The 9006-nt window shown below is 42.3% G+C and overlaps 1 long non-coding RNA gene across 1 annotated transcript; it reads right to left on the bottom strand.

The window, feature by feature from the left end:
• Window positions 1-5092: 5092 nt before the first annotated feature.
• Window positions 5093-8747, bottom strand: LOC149346665 (uncharacterized). The gene is made up of 2 exons (XR_016292450.1): window positions 8465-8747; window positions 5093-5339 (listed from the first exon to the last, which is right to left on the bottom strand). It is a non-coding gene; the product is annotated as an uncharacterized LOC149346665 (long non-coding RNA).
• Window positions 8748-9006: the final 259 nt, after the last annotated feature.

Genomic DNA, 9006 nt, shown 5'->3' with positions numbered 1-9006 from the left:
TTATTATAGACCTTATGCAAAATTGCTGCCATCTATCGGAGAAAAGAAGAACCAGTGGAAATCCGCCATGTTGGAGGATGACAGAAGCTCGTTCCGCCTCTGCTGTCTGGATTTAGGCGTGCCCTGAGTTAGCTTCCTTACTCCTGTGCTGGCAACCACCATGCAACCAATTAAACCGATGGTATAGTGATGCTTCAAGTAAGTGGGACTGAGGCTAGTTAATTGCTTAATTGACCAAGTAGCCTAATTAACCTTTCTAGTAAGACCAGATAAATAAGTAAAACCGAGTAGGAAATTGATCGAGTTGGGAATCGAACCAGGGCCTCTGCGAGACGAGCGCTACCACTCCGCCATGCCAGCTTGATGGTTTGGAATGAACAAAGGCACATCTAGTAAATACGGTGCCTTTGTTCACTCTCATCTTCCTCCCTACAGCGAGGTTCAGGTGTCCACCAAGATATGCGAGACATACATTTCCTTTCTTCAAAAACCAATTTACGGGCAAGCAAGGCATAGAGCGACGGCATTCTGTGGACTCCCTGGCAGCGTTGAGAGACGCTGTCGTGTTCCACTCTTAGAGGTGAAGCTTAACATCTTAACCACATATCAGGGACACAAGCAGCACCACCTCGCTTAAGGCTTCCGACTCACTGGACTTTAGGTCAGCAAAGCGCCCCCCCTGAATTTTTTTGGCCGTGCTGTCAATGCAGTGGTGTGGCAATAGAATCTTCAAGATTAAAACCAACCAAGTCATTAGAATGGCATTTGGGCCCACACACAGCATAGTCTCGAGCTCGATTTGCTAGGGCTTCTATTAAGACAGGCTTTAATTATGGTTCGAACAAAGCACATTGACCTACACCAACTCTGGAAGGACTCTGGAGACGCTAAATTTCTTAGTAAAAAAAAAGACTCCATCTGAAAGACAATTCGAACTCTATTACCCAACCTACGATGCCATTACATGACAGATAAAACATAAAAAACCACTTTCAGTGTTCTGAAACTGACAAATGGAATGTAAAGTTAACAACGGCATGCAACCTCCTGTCATCAGAAATTTGCACATGAAACACATCATCAAAGAGTTCAAGCATCGTAAGCAAAAATGCATATATGTCGATAGTGTGAGAAATAAAAAGTTTACAACCAATCACAATGAACTAAATTTCAGTGCACTTTGCATCGAGAACAAGAAAATGCATATAAAACAAGGCCTTCAGTCATTTACACTTCAAGCATTACAGCTTAGAATTTAGGAATATCTAACTGCATTGCAAGAGAAGCTACTGCTTTTGTAGAGCTGCATTTGTTAGAAAGGTGTCAAAAAAAACAAGGCTGATGAATTAACGAGAAATTCAGTGGCAAAGCAGCACAGTAAGAATGTACAATCAATGCACGAGATTTGAAAACACCTGAGCCAGTACAGCACAAGGTTTATGGTTTGGGGGGTTTCACGTCACAAAGTGACTCGGGCTATGAGGAACGACGTAGTGAAGGGCTGCGGAAATTTCGACCACCTGGGGTTCCTTAACGAGCACTGACATCAACTGGTACACGGCGCTCTAGAATTTCGCCTCCATTGACATTCCACTGCTGCGGCCGGGATTGAACCTGCGTCTTTAAGTTCAGCAGTCGGGCGCCATAACCGTTGAGCCACTGCGGCAGCCTTCCTGTACAGGAGAAGAAGAAAGTTCAAGGATCATGAAACCAAATGCAATTAGCATAATGCAAGCATTCCTTCTACCAAAGCTCTCCGCTTAGCGAAAATTTGAAAGGTTACAAGATAAAGTTCCTCATTTTGCACTGTTGTGCCAAATGATCAGGAAATATCCAGCAAACAAGCTGTTCTGCTTTCCCACAAGATCCACATGGAATCTTCCACAAAGGTTGTCACTCATATCTTGGTGATCTGGCTTTGATCTTTGGGTAACAGAACAAGGTCTGATGCACCCCACTTAGCAAAGGAAGCCATCATCTCCTGAATAAATTTTTTTAACTCTAGCTAGATGCTTTTAAATAAAATGTGTTCCTTACAAACGGATGAGAACAGGTAGCAACTTCATTTCTTTCTTTCACAAAGTAAAGATAGAGGCAATACACTTGTGGAAGGTTGCCTCTTGAAAGCTTGCCGATATTTGTCGAGTCCTGTATGTACCGTTACAAGGAGAGATCAGTGTTTGGTATGAACGTGCTCAGAGGCTACCTTCCATTAGTGTGTGCTCAGCACCTGTGCTCCACGACTCTCGAAACGTAAAGGACCAGGCGGCAACGAAGCATCCGTGACAAAAGATGTCACCACTTTCCCCTTCGCCAGGCCCTCCTAACTCAGATGCCTTGCCATCTCACAAAAGCTGCCCCGGGAATCGTTGCAGTTTGCTTCTTGTTTCAAAGCACATCACCAGGCCTTCACTGCTTCCTCTCTTCAACCATTTAAAGCTGCACACCAGTCTCCCCATTGTCTCCCTAAGGGAAGGAACTGAGTTGCTTCCAGAATACTTGTTTAAAAAAAATTAAAAAATTTGTGGCTTGAGACGATTGCGTCCTTTGTTTATTACTTAAAGGCAGGCAAACAAGCCAAGAAATCCTGTTTAAATTCAGTGATCACCCCACCTCATGCACGATCAGCAGGCACTGAGATATCTGGACACGTTATTTTACAGACAATGAACATCAAGCCATTATGACTACGAAGGCTGGAAGTCGTTCTGAAGGGCTCTTGATCTGGAAGAATCTGTCTCTTGGCTTGTCAACATTTAAGACCCTTGCTCAGGCAACTTGCATTCTTTCAATACTGGCTGGGATACTTGTGAAATGAAACACACCAAAGTAGAGTAAGAAGAAGGAAAAACCAAAAGCCACTAAATAATAGTCCACATTGTGAGCATTTAATAGTGAAGTATTCTGAGAGAACACAAACTGCTCATGTCTGACAATGTGAGCGGGGAATTCAAGTGGTCCAAGAGGAATACAGACTTTGTGAGGCTGTCTGTTATTTTCCTTTATGCATAATCACGAGTCATCGTAAGCCGGTCTGCCATATCACTTTCAGAATAAGTTTATTATTATTGATCATGAAATGAACACAAACACATTTAGTGAATACAGGAGGTCCCAAAGGCTGCACATAAAAAAGCTGTTAGAAGAGTGCACAAAAATGTTAAAATAAAAACTGCGGGAAAACATAACTTCACAAAAAGACAAAACAATGCAAACTATAAACAAAATACAATTTGGATATTTTTGTTAACAATTTGAGAATACAGAAAAAAATGTCATATAAGTGGTCTGTATGCTATTATCAATGAATAAAACTATCAATCATGAATGAATAAAAGGACGAAAATAACGTTTAAGAGCATGAATATTTGATGTCTGCTTCACATTAAGTGGTAATGAATTCCATAAAAATGTGGTTGAAAATTTAACTCTGAATTTACCATAATCACCTCTCACTAACACAGTGAAAAAAAAAAACATGAAAAGAACACGGGAGGAGTGTGTTTTTCCAGCAGTGCTACGCTGTACAGCGTTACACAGCACAGTTTTAAGCAGTAGAGTGTAAAGGCTTCCACTCATATCATTTCACAATTCACAAACCACACAACAAAAACAAACGTGTTCTGAATAAATGGCCAGACCATTCCTCAGCCTGAACTGGCTGACGGAACAAATTGGACAAATAAAAATTTCGGAAAAAACAAGCAAAAGTAACCAGACCTAGTCTATTCAGCAGCATCTGACACAGCTAAGCAAACTATCAATTAATGATCAGTTAGCAAACAACCAATGCTAACTTAAGTATCATGCTTTGAAAAAGAAATGAGCAATGAACATACTGGGGCCAGAAATCCTTTTCTGTAGGAAGGGTGCAATAATGTGCTTCGATTTTGAGAAATAACGAGGTCAGAAAATTGGACAGCTAAACTCTTTACAGATCCAGGTCAGTAAAGGCAAAGCACGACCTTTGAATTTCAACACACAACATAAGTAAAAGAAATGAGCACCACAAACAACCACAATGTGCACATCATTTTCATGATGGCAAACACAAAAAGTCACATAAACTGAGCAGATATACTGCAGACTCAAAATGGAAGCTTGGCATCCACTGCATGAGTTCTCACTTCATTGGAGCAAATGTTTCTGCAAACACAAAAGCAACTCTTCTCCACCTGGAAAATCAAAGCAATCACAGGGATCTAAGTGGCCACAATCCCTGCAGGTCTGTAACCACAGAGAACACCTGACAAGATTAAATAATTTTAACCGATAACATTTAAACGCAAAAAAGCTGATATAAAGTGAAATCGCAGAACTTCTATTTTGAGCACAAAAATTAATTAAAAACAATAAGGACACAGTTTTCTGCAAAGTATGGCATTCGCATGCAACACAGAAACACTCATATAGGAAACAGTAATGCAATTAACGGTGCAGTCACGATTTTCGCTACTTTTTGCTTAAAACATCTCACAACTCGAGACTGCAAAAATAAAGCTAGCCACATCTTGAGGCTGAACATTTTCTATGCACCTCACGTCCCTACCTTGAAGACTGCTGAAAAAATTGGTTGGGAGACTTGAGCTCCACCTCAAGGGTATGACGTGATAGCATAAATGGGTTAATGCCAAACATTCAGAACTGGTCACTCTCTTCGTTGCATTCATAGGTCTCTGGGAGCCCTTGGGAAAAACAGGGCAGCCATCCAAGTGTTCCAAGAGGGTGCCAAAAGGTGTCATAGTTTCAGTAAAGACTGCTATACCTCTCATGTACAGCCTCCCAATGGTTTGCTAGGGTGCTCTTTTTAGCGAACCCTTTTTTGCACAAGTCACACTGGAATGGCTTCGCCCTCGTGTGCGATCACTTATGGCTCATGAGAGTTGAACTCTGTGCAAAGGCCATGGGGCACAGCTCGCACTGGAATGGCCTCTCCCCTGTGTGGGTGCGGAGGTGTTCTTGCTGGGTGCTCTTGTAGGCAAAAGTACTGCCACAATGCTCGCAACTGTAAGGACGCTCACCCGTGTGAGTGCGCAAATGTCTTGCAAGGTTGCCCTTTCTTGCAAAAGCACTGCCACAGTGATCACAAATGTATGGACGATCACCCGTGTGAGTGTGCAGGTGCTTTAACAGGGTGTACTTTACTGCAAAAGCACTGCCACAGTAGTCACAACTGTATGGACGATCACCCGTGTGGACGCGTAGGTGCTTGACTTGGTTTTTTTTCTGTTTGAATGACTTGCCACAATGGCTACATTCGTGCAGCTTCTTGGCTGAGGCTTCACCAGCTGAATTTTGTCCAGGACGTGCACCGGGTTTGCTGCCTTCAGAGACCAAGCCTGCATTCGAACGGCACAGAAGTTCTTAATATAATGCCGGACTGAAATCACCTAACACCATGACCATGATATATTAGATTGGTTGCAATGCTATACAACAGCTGCATTTCCTGGTGCAAAGTCAAATTGAGAAAATCAAACTTTTGCAAACTTTTCGTGTGTCAAATTAAGCTACAGATGAGCAAATTTCAGACTGCAAATAGCTCAACATTATTAACAGAAATGAAGAGAGTCAAACCGACAAGAAGACGCTTTTACTACTGCACGAGTATCATTTCCGGCTTCATGACAACAACCCTTTAGTTCATTAAGGATTAGAGGTCACAGATAACGGGTGGATTCACTCATAGAATGTCATGCAGATCACAGGTGTTAACTACACTCGTCGAACCCAAAGAGGCTCCATATCTATTCTATCGAGTACGCCAGAACAAAACTCACAGAACTGCTGGTGAGGAAAAACTTTTGAAAACATTTTCAGGCCGAATCACAGCAGTCCATAAATAAGGACCATATGTAAAATCCTGAATTTGCACTATACTACTACAAAGCTCTAAAATATTTGTTAGTTCATGCTCTAAGATGCCGGTACACGTATATCACTTCGTGATGCAAGGCAGCTAGATTTATTAGGGAAGAGAGTAGCCATGCAAAGCTGCATCTATGATGGTCAAGTATCTCTCCTCGGTCCTTTTACACTGAGCGCAGCCAAATGTGGATATGATTTTTTTCTCCCCTGACTGCACTGCCTGCAACTGTCATCAAATCGCTCAATTCCTTGTTAGCACAAGTCAGCCCAATTCTGTGCGAGTTATAGAAATCTTTCGTCTTTGGCCGTGCTGTCAATGCAGCCGTGTGGCAATACTATCTCCAAGACTGAAACTAAGTCACTAGAGTGGCATTTGGGCCCACACACAGCATGGTCTTGAGTTCAATTCGCTAGGGCTTGCATTAAGACTTGCACATTGAGCTAGACAACCTCAACAAGAAATCTGCAGAAGCAAAACTTCTTATCAAAACAAAGCACTCCATCTGAAAGACAATTTGAGCTCTATTACACCAACTAGGCTGCCACTACATCACCGCTAAAAACATACACAACCACTTTCAATGTTCAGAAACTGAAAAACAGCATGTAAAGTTAACAATGAAATGTAACCTCCTGTCATCAAAAACTTGCACATGAAACATGGCGTACCAGAGTGCAAGCATAAATGCACATAACTATACAGTGTGAACATTGGTATGCAAAATATGACAAGAGATTAATTATTTACAACCAGTCACAATGAACTGGAATTCACCGGAGTTTGAACTGAGAACAAGAAAATGCACATAAAGCATGGATTCCAGAAGAGGGCAAATACGGGCTGGTTGGTACATGTTTTACGAATTGGAAAAACAGCGCAATCAAAGACGAGACACAAGAGAAGGACAAAACACCAGCGCTGACTAACAACCAAATGGTTTATTGCTACAGGCAAGGCAGCATATATATGAAATGGCACGAGTAAAAACACAAAATAAGCATGAGAGAAAGATACCGCACAACCACACAACGTGACTAAAAAAAGGCACGTCACTGATTAAGATACGCAAGTTCCTTTGAGAGTAGATTTATGGATGGGCTGCTGATACAGGTGTTACTGAGCTTTCTGATAGGGCAAGCCTCCGAAATGAGCCTTGTGGTCTCATCTTTATAACGGGCGATGATAGTGGTCCGATTGAGGTGCGCTTCGCAATCTTCACACTCAGCACAGTGCACAGCAAGGTGATTTCTGCGAGACTGGTTCTCTATATCTTTTGCATGTTCACGCAGTCTATCGTTAATGCATCGTCCCGTCTCACCGATGTAGGAACTGCCGCAAGAGGTCGGGATCTTGTAAACGACACCATATATATGCTGCCTTGCCTGTAGCAGTAAACCATTTCGTTGTTAGTCAGCGCTGGTGTTTTGTCCTTCTCTTGTGTCTCGTCTTTGATTGCACTGTTTTTCCAATTCATAAAGCATGGCCTTCAGTCAGCAGCACTTCAATCAGTACTGGATAGAATTTAGGAATATCTAACAGCACTGCAAGGCAAGCTATAGCTCTTGCAGAGCTGCTTTAATTAGAGAGGTGTCAAAAGAGCAAGACTGACGAGATAATGAGAAATTCAGTCGCAAAGCAGCACAATGAAAATGAACAATCAATGGAAGACATTGGCAAACACCTGAGCCAGTACAGCACAAGCAGCAAGTTCAAGGATTATGCAATCATATGGAATTACTGCACTGGAAGCATTTCTTACACCACAGCTGTCAGCTTACAATAAAAAACTTGAAAGGTTACAGGATAAAAGTTCCTCAGCTTGCACTGTTGTGCCAAAGGATCGGAAAATTTTCAGTACACAAGCTGTTCTGCTCTCCGAAGAGTCACACATGGAATCTTCCACAAAGGCTGTCATTCATATTTTAGTGATCTGGCTTCGATCTTTGCCTAAGAGAAAAAGGTCTCATGCACCCCACCTAGCAAAGGAAGCCGTCGTCTCTAGCATAAATTTTTTTTCTTGAGTTGGATGCTTTTCATTAAAATGTGTTCCGTCCTCATGAATGACAACAGGTAACATCTTCATTTCTTTCAATCACAATGTAACGATAGAGATGAAACCCTTGTGCAAAACTGCCTCTTGAAGGCTTCCCATTATATAAAAAAAAAATGTACAGTAAGAATGGGAGATCAGCGTTAGGTCTGAACTGCTTAGAGGCTACCTTCCATTAGTGTGTGCTCATGACCTGTGCTCGACAACTCACGAAGCAAAAAGAAAAGGACCAGGTGGCAACGAAGTATCAGAGACAGTAGATGTCACCACTTGCCACTCCATCCTAACCCAGCTGCCTCGCCATCTCACGAAAGCTGCCCTGGGAATCGTTGCAGTTTGCTTCTTGTTTCAAAGCACATCCCACGGCCTTCACTGCTTCCCCTCTTCAACCATTTAAAGCTGCACACCAGTCTGCCGATTGTCTCCCTAAGGGAAGGAACTGAGTTGCTTCCAGAACACTTGTTTCAGTAAAAAAAATTGTGGCTTGAGACGACGGCATCCTTTGTTTATTAGTTAAAGGCAAACAAGCCAAAAATCCTGTTTACATTTTGTTGCCACCCCACTTCATGCACGAAGAGCAGGCACTGAGATGTCTGGACACGTTATTTTACAGACTATGAACATCAAGCCATTAGGACTATGAAGGCTGGAAGTCGTTCTGAAGGACTCTTGATCTGAGAGAATGTGCTTCTTGTCCGGTCAACATTGGTCTGCAAAGAAAAAAGCAAATTGCCATCACGAAAAATCTGCAGTGCCAAAAGAAGCCATGCTAATGTGCTTCCCACAAAAATGACAAGGTACAAGAAACACATGACTACATACTGTGAAGTGCAATCGGTACTGCGAACTACGATGAGGTGATGTTTCCACAGGAGGTGATGTTTCCTGTATGCGGAAACAAAATGAGAGACACAGTATCTTTTGCTATATACTTAACAGCTTAATTCTGGTGATTTGGTTAGCCCTCTTGGCACAATCTAAAGGGCTCTCAGGCACTAAGCTTTGCAAGCATTTAGATCACCAGATATGCTGTTCTGAAATATACGAGCATAATCCTATGTGTCTACGCAGGTGACCAGTAGTTGTT

This window comes from Amblyomma mixtum, chromosome 4, assembly GCF_055824585.1.
Source record: "Amblyomma mixtum isolate Tamu chromosome 4, ASM5582458v1, whole genome shotgun sequence".
NCBI lineage: Eukaryota > Metazoa > Arthropoda > Arachnida > Ixodida > Ixodidae > Amblyomma > Amblyomma mixtum.
This window is presented reverse-complemented; position numbering and strand designations above follow the sequence as displayed.